The sequence below is a fragment of the Emydura macquarii genome, unplaced genomic scaffold, assembly GCF_026122565.2.
Source record: "Emydura macquarii macquarii isolate MOO-44397 ecotype Brisbane River unplaced genomic scaffold, CSIRO-AGI_Emac_v2 contig_2452, whole genome shotgun sequence".
NCBI lineage: Eukaryota > Metazoa > Chordata > Testudines > Chelidae > Emydura > Emydura macquarii.
The window spans coordinates 3,544,601-3,562,510 of record NW_027132589.1 but is presented as its reverse complement, the minus strand read 5'-3'; the positions used below and the strand labels follow the sequence as shown (position 1 = coordinate 3,562,510).

The following is a 17,910-nucleotide window of genomic DNA, read 5'->3' as shown; positions in this document are numbered from 1 at the left end:
AGTACATAAACCGAAAGGGATACTTTTCCATGATGTTGAAGGCCTTTGTGGATCACGGGGGATGCTTCACCGACATCAGTGTGAAGTGGTCTGGAAAGGTGCATGATGCGGGCATCTTTAGGAACTCAGGTCTGTTCAAAGAGATGCAAGTGGACACTTTCTTCCCTGACCAAAAACTAAGTATTGGCGATTTTGAAATGCCAGTAGTGATCCTTGTGTGATGTCCTGAGGGTAACACAGGTGGAAAGGGAGGATTTGCTGCAAGCATCTGTGTACAGGCCTGGTCCTTATGTTGCTATGCTGTGTTTCATGATGATGCCTGAACATTTAATAACAGAATGGCGTCCTATTGCGGTGGAAGACATAAGGCTGCCCTTCCTAGAAACCTTCTGCAAAGGATTGCAGAGTACCTACATGAAAGTTTCTTGGAGATATCCATGGAGGATTCTTGGATCATCCCTGTGAACATAAATAGCATTTTCCAGGGGCAACCCTCTGCTTAAGTGGACCAACAACAAGGAAGCCCATCCCCACCACCACGCACAATATTTTTTTCACTGTAATCTGAAGCTGGACTGGGAATGTAACCCCAACAAATGAGATTTGCCGTACATACTCACCAGATGTGCCTTCCCCAGGCATCTCGGTCAGTCACTCTTTCCTTCATCTGGCTGGGCTGCTCTGGGGTAACAAATAACTCCTAGCTTTCAGGAGAATAGATACCCCACTCGCCTCCTCTACCTCCTCCTTGTCCACAGATCCATCATCATTCATCCTAGACTTGGATTCCCCTGAGGTATCTATACTGCGTGGTGGTACAGTGGTGGGGTCACCGCCAAGAATCGCATGCAGCTCCTCAAAAAAGCAATACGTCTTTGGTGACGAGCCAGAAAACAGGGTTACTTACCAGTAACTGTTGTTCTTCAAGATGTGTTGCTCATATCCATTCCAATATAGGTGAGTGCACACCCCGTGCACTGGTTCCCAGAGCCTTTCTCCCCTTAGCAAGCCCTGTAGGGCCAGCTCAGGCGCCCCAGGAGTGCTGCGCTCATGCCGCAGTATATGAGGCGCCGCCGGCCCTGCGGGCCTTCAGTCCCTTCTTTCTGCCGACTCCGACAGTGGGGACGGAGGGTGGGTGTGGAATGGATATGAGCAACACATCTCGAAGAACAACAGTTACTGGTAAGTAACCCTGTTTTCTATCTTCGAGTGATTGCTCATAACCATTCCAATATAGGTGATTAAATAGCCATACCTTGGAGGTAGGTAGGAGTCAGCGTCGAGCTACTCTCATCAGTATGGCCCTGCTGAAGCCCGTGTTCTCTCTCGCCTGCTGCATGATGGCGTAGTGGGACGTGAAGGTGTGGACCGACGACCAAGTCTCTGCCTTGCAGATGTCCTGCACAGGCACTCTTTCCAGGAAGGCCGCCGCCGAGGCCTGGGCTCTGGTTGAGTGCGCTGTCACAGCTCCTGGAAGCGGCACCTTTGCCCGCTCTTAGCAGGTCCAGATGCAGGCAGTGATCCAGGCGGAGATGCACTGGGTGGAGACAGGTGAGCCCTTCATCCGGTCCACCACTGACACGAACAGCTGCGTTGATCTCCGGAATGGCTGTGTCCTCTCGATGTAGTAGGCCAGGGCTCATCTCACGTCCAGTGAGTGCCATCTCCGCTACTCCTCAGAACCATGCGGTTTAGGAAAGAACACAGGGAGGAAGATATCCTGGTTATAATTAAACTGGAACACCACCCTAGGCAGGAAGGCCGGGTGGTGTCTCAGTTGCACCTTGTCTTTATAAAAGACAGTGTAGCGGGGCTCCGAGGTCAAAGCCCTTATCTTGGAGAGCCTCCTAGCTGATGTAATGGCCACCAGGAAGGCTACCTTCCAAGAGAGGATGAGCAGCAGGCATGTAGCCGTGGGCTCGAAGGGGGGTCCCATCAGAGCGGCGAGGACCAGGTTCAAATCCCAGGGAGGCACCGTGTCATGGATCTGCAGATACAGCCTCTCCACCCCTTTAAGGAACCTGACTGATGAGAATAGCAACCTCCCTTCCATCAGCTGGTGGAAGGCCGAGATGGCTGCCAGGTGCATCTTCAGGGAGGCCAGAGCTAGACCCTGCAGCTTCAGGTGGAGCAGGGACTCCAAAATCGCCTGTATGGGCGAACAGCTCGGTGGGATGCCCTGGGACTCCGCCCAACAGGTAAAGCGCTTCCACTTAGCTCGGTACACCACCTGAGTGGAAGGTTTTCTGCTACCCAGCAGAACCTGTTGGACCTGCACCGAGCAGGCTCTCTCTGTCCGTCAGCCAGAGATTCTCCATGCCGTCAGGTGGAGGGAGTCCAGGTCCAGGTGCAGCAGGCGACCCTGGTCCTGTGAGTGCAGGTCGTAACGCCTCGGGAGCGGCATCGGCGTGGTGATGGACAGGTCCAGCAACATGCTGAACCAGTGCTGTCTTGGCCAGGCTGGGGCGATCAGAATGATGTCCGCTTTGTCCCTCTTGATCTTCAAGAGGACTTTGGGCAGTAGCGGAACGGAGGGAAATGCATACATGAGGGTTCCCATCCAATCTATAAGGAACGCGTCAGAGATGGAGCCCGGCTCGTGACCCCGGAGCGAGCAGAACCTCGGGCACTTCCTGTTCCAGGACGACGCGAACAGGTCCAGTTGGGGAACACCCCACTTGTGGAAAATGGAAGTCACCACCTCCAGGTGCAGTGACCAGTTGTGGCGCGGTAGAAACGACTTGCTGAGGTGGTCCGCCTCATCGTTCCTGACCCCCGGGAGGTGAGAGGCAGATATCTGGAAGTCGTGCCTCACCGTAAAGTCCCAAAGTTGAATGGCCTCCTGGAAAAGGGCCGAAGAGCGCGCCCCCCCCCCCGCCTGTTTATGTAAAACATGGCTGCTGTGTTGTCCGTGAGGACCTGCACCATCCTGCCCCTCAGGAATCTGAGAAACACCTTGCAGGCCAGGCAGACTGCCCTGAGCTCCCGGATGTTGATGTGGAGATACCCCTCCTGTACCGACCAGAGCCCCTGGGTGCTGAGGTCGTTGCTGATGTAGGCCCCCCAGCCCACATCCAAGGCATCCGTGATAAGAGTTATTGATGGTGCCAAGTCTCTGAGGGGGACACTCCTCAGTACCTCCCCTGGGTCCCTCCACCAATCCAGGGAGGTCAGTACCTGAGTGGGAACCGTGACCACTCTGTTCAACGAGTGCCTGGCTGGTGCATACACTGAGGCCAGCCACGCCTGGAGAGGCCTGAGTTTGAGGCGAGCCAGCCTCACCATGTACGTACAGGCTGCCATGTGTCCCAATAGCTGAAGGCAGTGCCTGGCCGTCGTCGTGGGGGACCTGTGGAGATTGTCTATTATGGCAGTCATCGCCTCGAAGCGAGGCTGTGGGAGGAAGGCTCTGGCCTGAGTGGCATCCAGAGTGGCCCCGATGAAGTCTATGCGCTGCACTGGGGTGAGAGTAGACTTCTGCTCGTTGACAAGCAGCCCCAGTCTGGTGCATGTCGCACAGGTGAATGCCAGGCTGTTTGTCACGTGGGCCTTGGACTTGCCCCGAATCAGCCAGTCATTCAGGTAGGGGAAGATCTGAACCCCTCTGTGGCGCAGGTGTGCCGCCACCACCGCCAGGCATTTTGTGAACACCCTGGGGGCAGACAAGAGGCCGAAGGGCAGGGCCAAGAACTGGTAGTGGCAGCCAGCTACCACAAACCGGAGGAACCATCTGTGACCGGGAAAGATAGTCATATGAAAATAAGCATCCTTTAAGTCGAGAGCCAAGTACCAGTCCCCTGGATCCAGAGCGGGAATGATGGAGGCTAAGGAAAGCATTCGGAACTTGAGGCGTCTGATGAATTTGTTCAGACGGCAGAGGTCTAATATGGGTCTTAGGCCACCCTTTGCCTTGGGAATGAGGAAATATCGTGAGTAAAATCCCTTTCCCCTTTCCTGTGGAGGAATCTCTTCCACAACTCCGAGGAGGAGGAGGAGAGTTCACTTCCTGTATGAGGAGTTGCTTGTGAGAGGGGTCCCTGAAGATGGACAGGGTAGGGGGAGAGTCTGGGGGGAAGGCCGTGAGTTGAAGGGCGTAGCCCCTGCGGACTACACCGAGGACCCAGCAGTCTGAGATGATGTTTTGCCACTTGGTGTAGTACAGTCTGAGTCTGTGTGTGAACGACAGGGTCAGACCCAGTGGGACGGTGAAAGTACCACCCTCGGGCGCACCATCAAAATTGCCGCTTGTTGTTATGCCCCTTGGCTGGGCCTTGTTGGGGACCCGCCGAGGATCCCTGGTGGTCGCTCCGGTTAGGCAGTCTATATCTGTCCCGACCCCTCCTGGGTTGAGCGGGTCTGGGAGGCGGCCTAGGGGCAGGCTGGGGCTGGCGTTGGGCTTGCGACCGAGACTGATGCCTCGAGGCCTGAGGGGTGTATAGCCCTAGTGATTTCAATGTAGCCCTGGAGTCTTTTAGGGCGTGCAGTTTGTCATTGGTCTTTTTGAAGAAGAGGCCAGGGCCATCGAAAGGCAGGTCCTGGATGGACTGCTGGACCTCTTGATACAGTCCCGATGACTGTAGCCAGGAACACCACCGCATCACAATGCCCGAAGCCATGGCTCTGCTAGTGGCGTCTGCTGCATCGCTGGCTGTTTGTATGGCCACCCCTGCCACTGCAGCGCCTTCCTCTATGACCGTGGCAAAGTCCGCTGCTTGGTCCTGTGGCAATCCCTGAGCGAACCTCTGCAAGGAGGACCAGAGGTTCACGTTGTAACGGCCGAGGAGTGCCTGGTGGTTGGCGATCCTCAGATGCAGGGCCCCCGTAGAATAGACCTTGCGGCCGAAAAGGTCTAGCTTTTTATTATCTTTATTTTTGGGGGTATTGCCCTGGGTCCCCTGCCTGTCTCATTGGTTGGTGGCATCATCCACGAGAGTCCCCGGAGCAGGGTGGTTGTATAGAAATTCTAACCCCTCTGCGGGAACATAATATTTCCCCTCAGCGTCCTTGGATGTAGGGGCAACTGAGGCAGGGGTTTGCCAGAGCAGGGTGACTCTGGATGGCCCTGCTGACCCTGACACACCATAGAGGGGGTCCTCCTCCTCAGAGAGCTCCTTGAGCTCCAGGTTCAAGTTGCTGGCCACCCTCGTAAGCAGTTCCTGGTGTGCCTTGAAGTCAGGCAGGGGCGCCCTATGGTCCCTGTCGGCCGCATCGTCAGGGGAAGACGAGGAGGATTGTGGGAGGGGCCCTGTGGAGGGACCCTCCTGAGGGTCCGATTCCTCCTCCGAGGAATGGCCCTTGTCTGGCTGGCTCGGAGGGGGGGTGCTGGTTGGGCCACTGAGGACTGGACCGAAACTGTACCCTGGCCCATCTGGGCCCCCAAGACCCTCAGTAGGGCCACTGCCAAGGTCCTTGTGGCCACGTTGGTGCCGGCAACAGTGCCGACTGGGAAGCCTCCTGATGGGCACGGGACTCTGAGCCACTGGAGTGGTGCCTACGATGCTTGTGGTCCCGGCCAGCCCTCGTCGACGACCTGCTCAGAGATGATGAGGAGGATCATTGGTGCCGACACCTGCGGTACCGGTGGGGGAGCGAGCGGCTGGAGGAGGTGGAATAGGATCTCCGCCTTGGCGCCGAGGTCTTGCGATGGCTCTTGCCCCTAGGAGATCAGGAGCAGTGCCGGCTGTGACATCTCCGCCCCGGCTCTGACACCGAGGATCTTGACCGGTGGCGCGGTGCCAGAGGCGCCGTCAATGCCGAGTCTTTCGGTACCGGGATCCTCACCAGGCTACGGCCCGGGGATCGGGACTGGTGCCATTGAGTCTCTGCCAGTGCTGGGAGTCGCGCTGGCGTTGCTTGTTTGCGTCGTCGGGCACTGGGATCCGCGCCAGGCTGCAAGCCGGGGATCTGGACCGGTGCCGAGCACTTTTGGTCTCCACAGGCATCGGGATCCGCGCCGGGCTGCGTGCCAGGGATTGAGACCGGTGCCATACAGGACTCGGTGCCGGGGTGCGAGAGGCGGAACTGTAACGATGTCGCCTTGTGTGTGAGCCTCTAGAACACCCTTGGTGTCGAGGAGCTCGACGACTCAATCGGAGCTGGGAGGGGAGCCTGCACTCTCTACCCTCTGTGACCATCTGGGGGGAGACCTGGACTCCTGTCTCGACCACCCACTGGGGCCACCCAGCGTGGGTTTACCCCGAGACACCGGTCCCTGCGCCCTCGGCTGAGGGGGGGCCGGAGGTGTGGGCATGCCCATTAGGGCGCGTGCCGCAGCGAACGCCTGCGGCTTCGACGGCCCTTGCAGGGGTGCTCCCCCACCACCAGCAGTTGGGGGAGGCTCCCTGCAGGGAGATGCCATTGTGGGAGTAGTCTCCACGGCACGTGGCTGGGGCATCTCCTGACTAGCCCCCAGCCTGACAGGCAATATGAGGGAGTCCTTGTGGGTGGTTTCTTGCTGCTTCTTCTTTCTCGGCACTGAAGGTTGCTGACGGGACGACTCCAGTGCCGGTGGGGTGCTTCACACCGAGGAGACGCTCGGTGCTGTAGGGGATCGCGCTGGTTCGGAGTCCGGCCGGAGGGCGGACTCCACCAGGATGGCCTTCAAGCACGCATCTCTCTCCTTCTGCGTACGCGGCTTGAAGGCCTTGCAAATCCTACATTTGTCTTTTCAGTGCTGCTCTCCAAGACAACAGAGGCAGCGGTCGTGAGGGTCACTCACTGGAAAAGCCTTGCCGCAAGCGGCATAGGACTTGAAACCGGTTGAGCCATGCATGGCCCAACCATAAGCCCCTGAGGGCTAACTACCTATTGTTCTAACTATCTAACTTAACTATTCAAACTAAACTGCTATATTTAACAACTATTTAGTAATCAACAATGAACAACGGGGAAGCTGCTTGCTGTTAGCAAGAGGCAGACATTCCAGCAACCATCAACGGGCAGAAAGAAGGAACTGAGGGCCCGTAGGGCACGCCTGAGCCGGCCCTACGAGGCTTGTTAAGGGGAAAAAAGTTCCGGGAACCAGTGCACGGGGCGCGCACACACCTATATTGGAATGGATATGAGGAATCACTCGAAGTAGAACAATTGTTCACCTCCCTAGTTTTCTGATACGTCTGCCTCAGCTCTTTGATTTTAACACGGCACTGCTGCACATCCCTCTTGTGCCCCTTCTCCAACATGCTGCGTGATAGCTTCTTGTAGATATCCAAATTTCTTTTGCTGGCTCGGAGCTGAGGCAGAACAGACTCTTCGCCCCACAGACAGATGAGATCCAAGACCTCAAGTCGACTCCAGGCAGGAGCGTGTTTGGGGAGTGCAGTTGCCATGAACAGTTCTTCTGCCAACCTCTCTCCACGCTGACCAAACAGGAAATGGGAATTCAAAATTTCCCAGGGCTTGAGGGGAGGGACTGTTTCCTGTGTACATGACCGCGGTGCAGCAGAGTGCAAATGTCCAGAGTGGTCACAGCAGAGCATTGTGGGATACCTCCCGGAGGCCAATGACATCGATTTATGCAATGCTCTGCCTACACTGCTGTTCATTCGACCCACACAATTCGACTTCAGCGCTACGCCTCTTGCGGGGGTGGGTTTATTAAGTTGAACTTTCCCGCGATTTAGGTCGGTGAAACAGACCTGCCAGTGGGGATACATACATTGTGTGGCCGACGGAAGACGCATTCCATCGACCTAATTTTGCAGTGTAGACCAGGCCTCAGAGTACATCTCCACAGCAAAAAACTCCATGCTAGTGAGTCTCAGAGCCCAGAACAATTGACTCAGGCTCACATTAGGAGGCTAAATATAGCAGTGTTGACATTTGGGCTGATGCTGGAGTCTGGGCTCCAAGACCCTTCCCCTTGCAGTTACAGAGAAGGGCTCCCATCCAAGCCTGAATGGCTATATGCTATTTTTAGCACTGCAACACAAACCCCACAAGCCCAAGTCAGCTGACCCAGTTCTGCGACTCACTGCCACAGGTCTTTTTTTGCTTTGTAGACATACGCTTAGGTTAAAAAAAATTCCTTTGCCTTTTTTGATATAGAAATTAGAGAACATTCAAAATAATCAAAAACTATGCAGCCAGAATATTTCTCCAGCTCTCCTGAGGGCATCTTACAGTGCTACAAGAAAGTTTATAAGATGCTTGTATTTATAGTTTTTCACCCATCAACTTACTTTTTGGTTTCCAGTGAAACTGAGTGGAAATTTTCCAGAAAGAGATGTAAATAAGTGGTATTTTCAACTGATTTTATGTATTTTTTACTTGGTTTATTTATTTTTTTTAAAGCTCTCCCTTTTCCCCGTAAAAGAAGATATTTTTTCAGAATGGCCATTTTTTTTTCATGGCCATTAATATAGCGAACCAGCTTTGTTATTGAACTACAGAGATTCCGCTCCTTGATAATACTTTCCTTCCCTGAGGACAATTCAGTTCCACATAGCCAGTCACAAGAAACTGGACCTGACTGTTTCTCTGACAATCGTTGCCTCGTGAAGACGACTGAGAAACAGTCCACAAGTAAGGAAGACCCAGGGCCAGTAGGTTAGACCATTGCTAGTGCACAGTAAAACAATGTCTTGCTGTTAAATATTCCTCTTGCTGTGTCCTGTTTATCTATAGTTATATGAGCAACATAAGTTATGCCAACATAAACTGTAGTGTAGACATTGCCATAATGTCATAGCTCCCAAGGAACCTGCATCTTGAAGGCAAGGCAGGGCAGATCATCAGCTGGTGTGAACTGTCATAACTCTTCTGAAGTGAATACAGCCATGACAATTTACACTAGTTGAGGATCTGCTCAAAAAAATCACGTAAATGTTTATATCCACACACACACACACACACACACACACACACACACACACACACACACACGTTCATGCTTGCAAAGGCTATTTTGTTAATTAACTCTAGCAATATTGCTTAAGTTATAGCAAGACATGAATTTTGATCATTCCACACCTATTGTAAGAAAAAGTGTTTTAGTGGGGGCATGCTTCATAAATTGATTGATTTGAGAGAAGCATAATATATTGTTCCCCAAACTGGAGAATGAATTGAGGAAGACTGTTAAATATAGGCTGGGAAATGCATTTTCTCCATCTTTAAAAAAAAACCCCAAAAACTAAGCTCTTGATATGTGATTGATTAACTCCTAACAGAGAATTAATGAAAGAGCTTGACATTCATCATGTATTAGATACAGCATCTTGCAGGGTATTATGTTTGGCCTCACATACCAGGATCTCTGAGAGTGAGATTTCCATGAAAAGTAATGTGCTACAAAATGAATAATAAGATCCTCTTTCTGAGATTACAGGTACATAACTGAAAAACACTGAACCAAATGTAACCCTGGCATAAGCCCATTAAAGTCAACGGAGTTTGCCCTCTACTTTACCTCAAGGTAGAATTATATACTACACACCTACTGACAAATTGGAAAGATAAGTCTGAGTGGTTAAGGGTGCATTTGTATGCGGCTGTGTCGGACTTAAAGGGAAGAGGAAATTTGAGGCAAATGACCGACTCATTAAGACAAAATTTACCTGACATTCCTTTAATTTAGAGATGGGCCATAATCACAGAACTGTAAACTGGATCTGAACTTTCGCAAATTTGTGCATTTTTGGACTGGGGAAGGAAGGGGTTAGTTTAGCTCACTTTAGAGACAGAGGGTTTGATTTTGACTTTACCAATGCAAACCCAATGTACATCACAAAAATTCCGTATGAACCAAAACAGTGAAATCTGTGTGTCATTGGAATCAGGTTCAGAGGCCAGCGACAAAGTCCAGATCCAGATGCAAACTATCCAAAATTCACAATGTTTGGATCTGGGCTTTTTGTTTCAGCCTATGTCTGTTTTCATTTACTCCCAAGTTCACAGACAGACAAATCATACATTAAATGTAAAACAAGGTTTAGGAAAAACAGCCTTATGATCCCAAAATATGGCTGGTGTAAATTGTTTTGTTTCTACTGAAGTCAATGGAGCTGTGTCTGTTTACACCAGCTGAGAAGCTGGTCAACTGTCTTCAAAACAATGATCCCCTCTCCCCCAATTGGAATGTTTCTAAAATTAATCAGCAGAAGCAGCTAGTCAAATCATATTTCAGTAAAAGGATGATACACACGCTTGGTTGGAAAATTAATAAATGTGTGTAATTGGGCATAGAAAGGGGTGAGGAATTAAAATAGCTATGGAAATGGAAAATGAAATTCGAAACAGTGCAGGAGGCTTGTGCTAGTTTCTACTTACCGCTGAAGCCCTATGTCAAACACTTAAGTGGGGCTTAAGTGGTGTGTAGTCTTACATTGGCCCTCTGCACTGGAGTGAATTTAATTCTATGTGAGCGAAGAGCTAAGATTTGATCTGTAATGCAGATATATCTTTCCAGGATCTGCACATGCACACTCTCTCTTTCAGCATTTAATTGAATATAGCAGCAATGCATAAGAAATGACTTCCATTAAAAATGAATCTCTTCCAAATCATTGCTTTTAAGTATTCTCCCATGTCTTGAAACATTGACCTCGGCTGACTGTTTGGTTTTTAGGTATTAAGTGGAGTGGCCAGGGAGAGAGAGAAAAAGAAAAGTCTTCCTAATAATAAGCTACCCTGTTAATCAGTCCTTTGTTGATAGAATGCAATGGCTGCTCTTTAATGAACAGGTAGATTGTGAATGTGAAATAATCAAATTAAGGCTACTATGAAACTCTGCTATTAGATATTTTGCATAAGCATCTACAAAGCTGCTAATTGGATTCAGTGAATTGTAGAGTCATTATCCTATAACACTGGGTTGATTTGAATAGAATATGAAATCCATATTTCCAGAGACAGTGTTTTCCTTGTGATTAAAATGTAAAAGGAAATGAGCATGCATATATATAGGTTTTCAAGAATAAAAATGAATAATTAAAAATTAACTCATTGCCATTTATCTTTTAATTAAAGATGTCTTGTGGTTCAGATTTCAGAGGCATGAAATTAACATGGATTTTTAACGTTTGGAGAAAAATACAGCAGGTTCATTGCATTGATGTATCTGATATGACATCATCTCACTATAAAATGAAGACAGGAGAGAGGGATGTTGGGCACTACACATAAATCACTGATCCTTCACCTCTTAGGACAGTTTCCACAATCAAACTGAGATGCTAAACGAGTTCAGCTTTTAATGTAAAAAGGACCTAAATTACAAAAGCACCACCATGGACATAATTCATTCAGGAGTAACTGCTCAAGCAAAAGCTCAGGGCTGAGCTAGTCTGAGGACTCTATTATCTTTCACCCGGCGTAAGGGTGATTAGTGGGAGAAATACCACATTTATATTTTAAAAAATATTTCAAAGATGACTTGTGTCCTTTGGCACAAACCAACCATATTAAAAAATAGAGAGAGATCAAAGAGTTTCCTCTTTTATGATTTCGAGCTCCTGGATTAGGGCACCGAGTTTATCCAGAACAATCAATAACTCAGTGCTTGGCACATCCCAGGTGACTGTGCTGAATCGCCTTACCATTGATTCACAGTGCAGCACAGTGCCAAGTATCCTTGAGGGAGGGGGGCAGATTCCTCCAAGCAGTTATGCCAAGGTTCTTAAGTCACAGCGCCAGTGCAGTCTGCAGAGTCTCAAGTGTCAACTCAGCTGTCGCAGACTACATCAGCCAAGGAGCAGATATATTGCATGAGGAGCAATGAGTAACAGCAGCTCATTCATCCCTCCTAGCGTGAAGGAGGAAAAGCACTGCTTTAACTTTTCTATAAAAACTCAGAAAAGGGACAAAACAACAAACTGGGTGGTGAAAATGGATATTTACTAATAAATACACTTCTTTATAGATTTTTTAGTAAAATGAAATTTGATGGTTTCACAGCATAAAGTGCAGTTCATATAAAAGGAGTTTCCTTTGCAGGTGTCCTTGTATGGACATCAGTGGAGAAAGTTGATTCTTACTATTATAATGGTACCTCAGATGCCATAGCAATTGCAAGCCTGTGACTGGTAATAGCTGCAGTACCACTGTGGGTAAACGTTGACTTTTTAATGACAACCACTGTAATTCTGCTTTTCTCATTAGTAGATTTACAGAAGGCCTACTTGGTTGCTGCGTGTTTGGTTTGCATCTGTTACTCCCTTATGCAACGCCAATGTAAATATATCAAAGAACTCATGCAAGGACTGCAGGAATTGGCCAAAGAAACCTTGGTCTCTGCTACTTGGCAAGAGGCAAGTACTTCATGGAAAGCACTGCTGCATCTTCCTGGAAAAGACAGGCCTCCCAATAATAAATGAAATCCGAGAGGAATCGTATTATTATTCCATCCTAAACCCAATCTTGTATTTTTGTCTTTTCTCTGAGATTAATATCAAGTAGATCTTAGATGCTGCTTTTAATGACTTTCGCATGCTTGTAAGAGGTCCTGGAAGATGCTCAGATACTACCGTGAGATAGAAGCCATGTAAGGACCTAGACAGAGACCACTACTTTACATCTATCTTCAATTTCACCAACTCTTATTCATTGCTTCTCTCCATGTTGAAGGTTGGCAGCACACACTGCTTTCCATGCCACTGGAAGTGTAGTCCAACTAAGAGAGAGCGTATTCTATTCTACAATCATTTACGGTGTGAAAACAGCAAAGTGTATTTCTAAAAATAAAAGGATGCATTCATTATTTACATTGCATAACAAGAGGGATGGAAACTGATATACAATAATAGGTCTTTTCCATCTCTAATTTACATCTAGTTCTTTTGAGACATGGCCAGTCCGTTGCTTCTTTAGCTTTTTCATAGTCCTAAAAATGTCCTTCATTTTGGTTTGCTCTCTGATCCAATCGTTTATTCTCCAGTATCTTCACATACTTTTCATGTTTTGCAGGCTAGTTTTTTAGTGTCTATTTCATCATCTGGGTGAGTGCCTGTATTTCTGATCCATATATCATTTCTGACAGGTCACAGATGTCAGATTTTTTTAAGAGGAATCTTACTCTTCAGCTGTTCAGCCTGCCCAAGAACAGAGTTCAGACGTGACTCTTTTCTAGACCTCATTGTCCTGTTTCAGAATATCACCTACAAACGGGCAAAGTTATAATGCAATTACTTGAAAAGCAGCACATTTCAGACTTTTATCTGGAAGCCTTTGCTACTACATTAGCACAAGATATTGTAGCTTTAAACTCCATATAATGTCCCCTTATAGAAAAACATTAGATAGAGGTTAAGCTAATTAGGTTCTATAGCAATTTAGCAGGATTCTATAGAAGTTATACAGAATTTAAAAGAGAATTCTCTTTTGTATACGTGTTTTTATATACGATCCTGTAGAATTTCAGAGCAAGGTAATAATTTTCTATTAAAAATTCTATAGATCTTTTCCTGAGGTCCTATTTTTCTACAGGTAGTAACCCTTCTATTCTGTTTGATGCAATACCACTCCAATTCTCATGGCCAGCAAATAAATGCATAATGCACAACCACACAGTTTTAGAGAGAGCAGGAGCTAAGGATAATTTTATGGCCTGGTAGACAAACATGCTAGTTCCTACTTAATGGCACTCTTATCTGGCTACACTAGTTGTGTCAGAGAAAGGGAAGTATGGTCTAGAAGTTAAAGTACAGGCCTAGGATTTTGGAAGTCTGCTGCTGACAAAGACTTATATGATCATGAACAAGTAACTTTATCTCCCTGTTCTCAGTGGGGATAAAGATACTTACTAACCAATTGTAGGCCTTGCTGGAGCCCTAAGCATAAGTAACAGTATGAACCAAAGGCTGTGAACCAGAGTAGGCCCGATCTTGGCAAAATAGCAACACACCAGATATTAACTAACACTGAGTAAACACATTCTTGATTGGAGAGGATGGTACAGGAACACACAGACCTCTCAAATAACTATGTAAACACATTCCTAAAAGACTAGACAGAATGGTACAAGAACACGTCAATTCATCGTAAACTTAAAGAGGGGATAACAGGATAATGGATAAGGACATTTTGTTTTGTAGCAGGTGCAAGGTATAACAGTGGTAACTAACAACATCTGGAGTGTAATACATAACTTGTTTGTATCAGTGTATGAAAGAAGAAGTCATGGGAGGGTCATCTTCGTACTCTCTGAGGGGACGCTACCCTGGTGTGCTGACTGAGCGGGTTCCATTGTTGTGGGCATACACGTGTTAGTTCACCTGTAGCTCCAATGGGATGTTAGTACCATGCTTTGTCGACCATAAACCTGACAGAGTGTCTTTGCCACTGAACCAAGCCTATGGTCTTTCTTATAAGCAACGCTAAGGTCTGCTTAATCGATAAGCTGCATTCTCTGCTCATGCAGCTGACAACAGAGCTCCAAGAACAGCAGCACTGAGCAGCCTTAACAGCACTCTCTGCAGCACTAACCACACCAATCACAGAGATACTGAAAGCCTTAATAAGCTAGTGTGTGTAAACAGCTTTGAGATCCTCAGATGGAATGAACCACAAAGTCTTTCAAACACTTAATTAATGCATGTGCCTAACTTTATGCATGTGAGTAGTCCTAATGCAGCATTTTTGCAGGATTGGATTCTAATCCTAAGTATGATTTATTAATTATTATTATTATTATACTGCACAGCCTTTCAAAGTTAATTTGGGTGGCGCGGGAGTAACAGTGCATGCTGGAATAAAATGTCTATTATGAACCCTGAAAATTAAGAATAGTAAAATCTTGTTTATAAATGTTTTACAATATATTTATTGAAGTCATATGTTATGTACTTAGTCTTTCCTTAATAAAATATTTCAATAAAGAGAAAAGCAATTTTCAGTCCATTATGGAACTTATGAGCAGGATAAATGTGTAGTTTATTGGACCGTAGAGCAGAGACTAGCAGTTGATCTGTCACCCTCTGTCAAATCTTAACAGGTAAGGATAGCCTGTCCACTTTGATCTATTACAGTTATGATGCTGAGAAGAGCAGTCAGTCAAATGACAAATATTATTATTTTAAACTACAGCCTTTGATGTGACAACATCTGTAAAGGTTACTGGCAAAAATGATAAAGTACTAATCAACTGTCCTCTGTTAGTGATACAAACTGATGGTGTCCAAAGTGAAGTTAAAGTGCTGCTGTGTGACTTCTGTGAAGGCTATTTCACAAACAGGTGGGGGATCAAGGGTTTTTATTAGAAAATACCATAGCTTCTGCCTTGAAGCTCAGAAGGGCTATGAAGATTGCATTTCCAGGGCCTAATATGGTAACCTACTGAGAACCATCTGACTTCAATGGAAGTTAAGGAAATCAGCATTTCATGGAACTCGGTTCATAAGAGTGACTTTTATTCTAGGATATGACTTTTTCACCTATTTGCACCTGACTTCAACTTTAGATTTTCAAGGGACATTATATGGTTTATTACTTAGATCCAAATCTTGAAATTATTACTCAGTCCTTACTCAGGCAAAGTCAATGAGAGCTTTGACTGAGTGAGTACTTCAGGGTTTGCCCCACCATGACAACTTCAGTGTGTGTTACTGAAATACACTTGATGCAGTTTCTTTTTCAATTACATGGAAACATTTATTTTCTCCCAACCTAAACAACACAAAATCACTATCAGAAAGAATTTACTCTATGGATGAGAGACCAGATTTAAAAAACTGATACTGATAATATCTTCTACCATATCATATTTTGTGGTGAATGATGAGTTTTGCGTCTCTTTATCACTCGCTATCATCCCTTCTTGAAGTGTTTTGTTCATTCTCTTCAATATCTCTAAAATGGTGACTAACAAAAATTGCCAGAAGATAGAATGGATGCACCAGTGCACTTCAGTACAGAGACATTCTGGAAGCTGAACTTTTGCCATTCCTTTTACAATCACAAGTTCACTGGCTAACATGAGTGGAGGTTTGTGGATGATTTGGCAGTTCATTTAGTTAAAAGTATGGGAGACTGATTCATCAGAGACTCTTTTACAAATATGTTTCTTTTTAGAAAAATGCAGAAGCCACCAAAACACCACACATCTTTACAAACAAGAGGACCAGATTCTGTCCCTAGGACCCAGCTTTTACTAAAAGCTGGAAGGGGTGACACGTGGCTGTGCTGCTCCAGGAACTGCACAGAAAAGGAACTGTTGCTCTCTGAGCACAATTCCTTCTTTGCTGTCTCCCATGTTGTTGGTCTATGCCAGTAGTGAATTACTACCTCTGGTGTGCTAGATCAGCTGTGGCAAGATTTTGCCCATTCCCCTCCCTCCCTGGGGGTTGAGAGGCTGACAGGCGGGTCATGGAATAGACATGAACAACACATCTCGAAGAACAACAGTTACAAAAGGTTACTAACCGTATTTCCTTCTTCGAGTGCTTGCTCATGTCCATTCCGTGTCTGGTGACACACAAGCAGTACCTCTGGGGGGGTGGGGCAGGCATTCACAGACGAGCCAATAGCAATACTGCTCTGCCAAAGCCTGCATTGTCCCAGGCCTGTTGCGTGATGGCAGAGTGGGCCATGAAGGTATGAACAGAAGACCAAGTCGCGGCCCTGCAAATGTCCTGTATTAGAACCTGAGCTAAGAAAGCTGCTGACAAAGCCTGTGCTCTTGTTGAATGGGCTGTCAGAGTGGCAGGAGGTGCGACCTTTGCCTACTCATAACAAGTCTGGATGCAGGTGGTGATCCAGGAGGAAAATCCTTTGTGAGACGACTGGCAGATCCTTCATTCACTTGGCGACCGAGATGAAGAACTGTACGGTTTTCAGAAGGACTTAGTTCTTTCAATGTAGAAAGCCAGCGCTCGCCTGATGTCCAAGGTGTGCAGGCATCTCTCTTTGCTGGAGCTGTGAGGCTTTAGAAAAAAAACTGGCAGGAAGATGTCCTGGTTGATATGAAACTGCAATATCACCTTTGGCAGAAATTGCGGGGCGAGGGTGCTGCTGAACTTTATCTTTGTAAAACACAGTATAGGGAGGTTCTGATGTTAGAATCTGATTTCGGAGACTTGCCTCGCCAATGTGATTGACTTTAAACCAGGTTACTTAACTTGGATGTTAACTTGGAAGGCTCAAATGGGGAATTCGCTAATGCAGATAGAACTAGATTGAGGTCCTATATCGGAGTTAGTTTCAGCACTGGAGGAAAGATTTTGACAAGGCCCTTCATAAACCTTACTGTAACTGGACAGCAAAGATTGGATAGTTGCCATCGCGGGTGGTGTGTGTGTGTGTGAAAAAGTGCTAATAGCTCCCAAGTCCACTCATAAGGAGCTGGGGACAACCGTGGCATCTCGGTTGTAAACAAGATTGTAAATTGTGTGATATTCTGTTTTATTTGGTGCATTTATCCCAAGATGCAACTGTGCATCTGTTATATGCTTCTGAGTGGAAAAACAATGTTTAAAAAAAAGTATGCGCTTCACTAGGTGCATAATCACATCAATAGTTTTGCGTGCAAGTATACCCCTTTACTTATTTACAAGGCATTACTAATAATTTTTGTTGAAAAAATAAGTTCCTTGCACATTGACTGCTCTTGTGAGGAAATAAGAGCAAAAATACTTTAGCTGTGAAAATGATCAGTTTTACAGTACTCGTTTCTAAAAACTATATTATTCTGTCACTTCAACTGGTGAAGCATCTATGCCTAAAAGACCAGTGATTTATTTGTGAAAGTCCCTGGAGGTGGTGGGAAGGAAGTAGGAGAAATATATATTTCTTGGCTGGAAAGCTACTGAGGGCCAAATTCTAATATCTTACCTATGCTGAACAGTACTTTACTACTTGAGTGGTCCCACTGAAGTCAGTGAGAGGACTCAGAGTGAGATCCTTCTCATCATGAATAAGGGAAAAAGAATGTGTCTTTGAATATTCACAGTATTGAGGGACCAGATATTTTAGAAGTGG

At 46.7% G+C, this 17,910-nt stretch overlaps 1 protein-coding gene across 1 annotated transcript in view; it reads right to left on the bottom strand.

Annotated features, from left to right (window-relative positions):
• FARS2 (phenylalanyl-tRNA synthetase 2, mitochondrial) overlaps nucleotides 1-17,910 on the bottom strand; it is a 334,052-nt gene that overhangs the window by 10,634 nt on the left and 305,508 nt on the right.